The sequence below is a fragment of the Scyliorhinus torazame genome, chromosome 6 (genome assembly GCF_047496885.1).
Source record: "Scyliorhinus torazame isolate Kashiwa2021f chromosome 6, sScyTor2.1, whole genome shotgun sequence".
Taxonomy (NCBI): domain Eukaryota; kingdom Metazoa; phylum Chordata; class Chondrichthyes; order Carcharhiniformes; family Scyliorhinidae; genus Scyliorhinus; species Scyliorhinus torazame.
This window is the reverse complement of record NC_092712.1, coordinates 80,689,608-80,694,959: the sequence shown is the minus strand read 5'-3', so window position 1 is coordinate 80,694,959 and position 5,352 is coordinate 80,689,608. Positions and strand designations below refer to the sequence as shown.

The 5,352-nt window shown below is 49.2% G+C and overlaps 1 non-coding gene across 1 annotated transcript; it reads left to right on the top strand.

The window, feature by feature from the left end:
- The first annotated feature begins 763 nt into the window (after positions 1–763).
- On the top strand, positions 764–957 carry LOC140425897 (U2 spliceosomal RNA). Its single transcript, XR_011948055.1, has one exon. It is a non-coding gene; the product is annotated as a U2 spliceosomal RNA (small nuclear RNA).
- Positions 958–5,352: the final 4,395 nt, after the last annotated feature.

Sequence of the window (5,352 nt, the reverse complement as noted above, 5' to 3'; positions counted from 1 at the left end):
CAAAAGGTCCTCCCTGATGCACTGCATTCCATTCGCTCATTACTCTGCACGGCTACTAACAATACACCACACAAACGTCTTTTTGCCTTCCCCAGGAAGTCTACATCCGGGGTATCGCTCCCAACTTGGCTCACAGCTCCGGGAACCGTGCTTCTCCGTAAACATGTGCGGCTCCACAAGGCAGATCCGTTGGTGGAAAGGGTGCACCTGCTCCACGCAAACCCACAGTACGCCTACGTGGCGTTCCCCGACGGCCGCCAGGATACTGTCTCCCTCAAGGTCCTGGCACCAGCAGGTTCCACCCCCACACCACCCCTGGCGCCACCCTCCCCTCCCCCGCCGCTCCCATCACCCCCTCTTGGACCGTCCGTCCTCCCCCTGCCCACCCCCGTTGATGAAGAGGATTTTGGCACGCTCCCGGAGTCAACTTCGACCATGACAGCGCCAACATCGCGTCACCACTTCATCGATCTCAAAGAGCCATCAAGGCACCGGACCGGCTGAACATCTGACCGGCCCGCCGGATGACCAGAAACATTTTTTTTACTGCTCTGTAAATATTTAAAATTGCTACTTGTATATAGTTATCCACCCCCCCCTCCCCCCCCCCCCCCGCCAGACTCTATTTTGACAGGGGGTGAATGTGGTAAACCACTGTGTTCTGAGATTAGAGGTTGTACGGTAGAACCTGCACTATAGGTTCACCTGTGGCCCCTGCATGCTAGCTCCGCCCAGGAGGCGGGTTATAAATATGCGTGGCCTCATCGCTTCTCGGCCTTTTGGCTAAGATCAAATGTCTGTAGATTGAGCCTTTGGTTCAGATCTGGTATGTCTCTCTTGTGGGGACCATGAATTGGATTCAATTTGAATTAGTTTTTTGGAGCAGGCGAGGAGCTGGATTAGGGGTTTGCCCCTGACCCACACTCTGAGCCCTAGCTTGGTAACTCAGAAAAGGAAAATAAATAAATAAAATAATATAAAATAAAAATATGCGTGGCCTCCAGTTCGCAGCCATTTCGTCAGCTGCTGTGGGAGGCCACGCATCTGATACTAATAAAGCGTCAGTTTGGATTCAACTTCGTCTCCAGTCAAATTGATCGTGCCTCAAATGTAGTAAGTGTAAAGTTTCAAAGAAAGGCTAAGTGTCAATGTAATGCCATTCATTTGCAGCTACCTGCGAAATTCGGAGCTATATGTTGCTTGTTGTTTGGTACACTTGCACATCAGGCATTAGGAAGCAGTAAGACCTGGGGTTGGATACTCTGTTTGGGAGACTTAATTCTCCCGCTGGAGCTGAATAGCTTGTGGTTTGCGCTGGTGCTAAGAGTGGTGCCCAGGTGCAATTCACTCTCCCCAGCCTTGAAACTTTATGCATGGCGGGGATCGCAACGGTTTCCGTTCTGAATCCCGCTATCGGACTGCCATTTCGGGTATGCGGCCCAATAGTGATCTCCAGCGGCTGCCCCCCCCCACATAGCAAATCCTGCCCCTCCTCCATTCCTCCCTCCCCACCGCCCCCTAAAAGTATCGGCATTCTCCCCCTCCCCACCACGGGGATTGCTAGTTCACATGCCCCACAGTATGCACACGTGAGGGTGACACAATCCCTCCCACCGATCCCCCATCAGAGACCCCCCACCAGAAACCTCTCCCCGAGACCCCCATCACAGACATCCTCATATCAGAGACCCACAACCAGAGGGCCCCTCATATCAGAGACCCCCACCCCACCAGAGGCCACCCTATATCAGAGAACCCAAATATCAGAGAACACCGCCCCATAACAGAGAACCCCCATATCAGAGGACCCTCCATAACAGAGAACCCCCCATGTCAGAGAACCTCCCCCCCCCCCCCACTCCTATAGCAGAGACCGCTCCCACCATCAGTCACCCCTGCCTGGAAGCTAAAGAGAAGGCCAGGCAGAGACAGTGAAAGATTACTGCTATTTCACTCACCTGTCCTTTACACCTGCTGCTTTTGACAAATGTGCAGAAAGCAACAGCTGTTACTTCATAAAAAGCCAAAAACACACCACAAGGCTTTGAACCACTTCAGATCCTTTGATCTGCAAGGCTTCGATTTTCACTTCAAAGAGAAATAGCTTTTAGTAGGCTGTAATTGAAGCTTCCAGACAGCCAGATGTCGAGGTTATTTATTATAATTTCCCTTCATGCCTGAATGCATTTCAAGTGGCCTGCTGTGAAGCTAACCATAATTTTTATTAACACCTAGCTATGAATGACAGGTTGTCACCATATCAAAAGCAGTTAAGTGCTGTCTGCGGAGAAAAAGAGGAAGTGAAAACACTTAACCTCTCAATGTTTACCATTTTTCCCCGACTCGAAATTCTCCGGCGCATCGGGAACTCAGCTACAGGGCAGCAAAGAATCCCCCCCCCCCCCCCCCCCACCATGTTCATTGGATTTCCTTTGCAACTTGATTTTGCTAATTACAATTTCACTGTGATTTAGCTGGTAGGATGAATGTGCCTTTTTAGTTTCTCTCGCTCTCAAAAAATGAGAAAAGAGGGAGGAGTTTCAGAGGATTGACCAGAGGGAGGTCTCCATTTACCTAAGATGGGCTACACACGGCTACAGATACCCATGTAGATGCGTTCACTCAACTTCAACAGAACTATTTTGATATGAAAGAATGAAGCTTTGGTAATTACTCTTAACTAGTTGATCTCTTTCTAGGTTGAAATTGTACCCTGGAGATGCCATCTTACTGTACAAGCAGAAATGTCGGATTCAGATGCTGGAAGTTAAAGAAGCAAAGACTGTTACAGAAATATGCATAACCTGTTTGGCAAGCGTGTGTCAATGAGTGGCAGCACATTATGCAGTTAAATCATTTTACGAAGAATTGAGTTGGGGCCATGGAAGATGTGAGCTTGGCAAAACGTTAAATGTATTTTGCATCATGAATTTATACCCTGTTGTAGTGCAGCTTTGTCTGAGATTCAATGAAAGACATGTAAGGGCATGTAGGCCTACTGCAAGAAATTCCCATTGCTGCCCCCTTTGTGAACAATAGGAGATTTAGCTCCATGATACAACAGTATTGGGGAGATGATGGTGTAGTGGTATTGTCACTAGACTAGTAATCCAGTGACCCAGGGTAAAGCTTTGGGGACCTGGGTCTGAATCCCACCAGGGCAGATGGCAAAAATTGGATTAAATTAAAACATCACGGGCGGGATTCGTAGACTTTCACGACAGAAAAGCTGGTGCCATACCTGGACCGATTCCACTACTGCAAAGGGGCTAGCATCGGCGCCATGCGGAACACAATCAATTCTAATGAGAAAAGGTGCTGGATTCACTGGTTTCGCAATTCACACTCATTAGGCTGACAAGCTACAGCCACATATACACACTGCATTCACCAGACACACCAACCCAGCCAACATGATGGCAGCGAGAAGGGCATCCCGAGGTTTACAGATACTGATCTGGAGTCCCTGTTGGACGCGGTGGATGAGTGGAGGATGGCCCTGTACCCCGGCCCGGGAAGGAGACTGCCAACTGCTGCCATTCACTGTACTTGGGCGCAGGTGGCAGAGGCTGTGAGCGTCACGGGCAACACCGTCAAGATGGGCCAGCAGTGCCGGAAAAAACTGCACAACCTCCTCAGGGTGGCCAGGGTGAGCAGGCAACACTGTGCCCCTGGCAGTAACCCACATCCCACACACCGGTAACCCTCCTGGAGGGTGGCCGATACCCCACCCTGCCCCACATGCCAGTACCCATATTGGCCACCATGGCGGGAAATTATAGGCCGATTAGCCTGACTTTGGTCATTGATAAGATTTTAGAGTTCATTATTAAAGATGAGATTGCGGAGTACTTGGAAGTGCCTGGTAAAATAGGCGTTTATCAAAGGGAGGTCATGTCTGACAAATCTGTTAAAGTTCTTTGAGGAGTTAAAAATGAAGTTAGTCAAAGGAGAACCAGTGGACATGATTTATTTAGATTTCCAGAAGGCCTTTGACAAGGTGCCGCATAGGAGATTGTTTAATAAATTAAGAGCCCATGGTTTAAGTGTAAGATCCTGGATAAAGGATTGGCTGACTGGCAGAAGGCAGAGAGTGGGGATAAAGGGGTCTTTTTCAGGATGGCAGCCGGTGACTAGTGGTGTGCCTCAGGGGTCTGTGCTGGGACCACAACTTTTCACAATATACATTAACGATCTGGAAGAAGGTACTGAAGGCACTGTTGCTACGTTTGCAGATGATACACAGATCTGTAGAGGGGCAGGTAGTATTGAGGAAGCAAGGGGGCTGCAGAAGGATTTGGACAAGCTAGGAGAGTGGGCAATGAAGTGGCAGATGAAATACAATGTGGAAAAGTGTGAGGTTATACACTTTGGAAGGAGGAGCTTAGGCATAGACTATTTTCTAAATGGGGAAATCAGAAGCACAAAGGGACTTGGGAGTCCTTGTTCACGATTCTCTTAAGGTTAATGTGCAGGTTCAGTCGACAGCTAGGAAGGCAAATGCAATGTTAGCATTCATATTGAGAGGGCTAGAATACAAGACGAGGGATGTAGTTGTGAGGCTATTTAAGGCTCTGGTCAGACCCCATTTGGAGTATTGTGAGCAGTTTTGGACCCCATATCTAAGGAATGATGTGCTGGCCTTGGAAAGGGTGCAGAGGAGGTTCACAAGAATGATCCCTGGAATGAAGAACTTGTTGTATGAGGAACGGTTGAGGACTCTGGGTCTGTACTCATTGGAGTTTAGAAGGATGAGGGGGGATCTTTTTGAAACTTGCAGGATACTGCGAGGCCAGGATAGGTGGACGTGGAGAGGATGTTTCCACGTGTCGGAAAAACTAGAACCAGAGGACACAATGTCAGACTAAAGATACGATCCTTTATAACAGAGATGAGGAAGAATTTCTTCAGCCAGGGAATGGTGAATGTGTGGAACTCTTTGCCACAGAAGGCTGTGGAGGCCAAATCACTGAGTGTCTTTAAGACAGAGATAGATAGGTTCCTGATTAATAAAGGGATCAGAGGTTATGGTGAGAAGGCAGGAGAATGGGGATGAGAAAAATATCAGCCATGATTAAATGGTGGAGCAGACTCGATGGGCTGAGTGGCCTAACCCTGCTTCTATGTCTTATGGTCTTATGGCGCCCTGGTCACTGAGGCCACCAGCTAACCCCCCCCCCCGGGCTGCATGCGTCGGACTGTCTAACGCTGTTGTTTTGTGTCCCGGGAGAAGGCTGCACAAAACTGCCGGGAGCGGGAGAGGATAGGAGCGGACCACCGGACCTGTGGCCCCACACCATGGCGGAGTAGAGGGCACTGAGCGTGCTCGGTGGCCCGGAGGAACATAGCTTG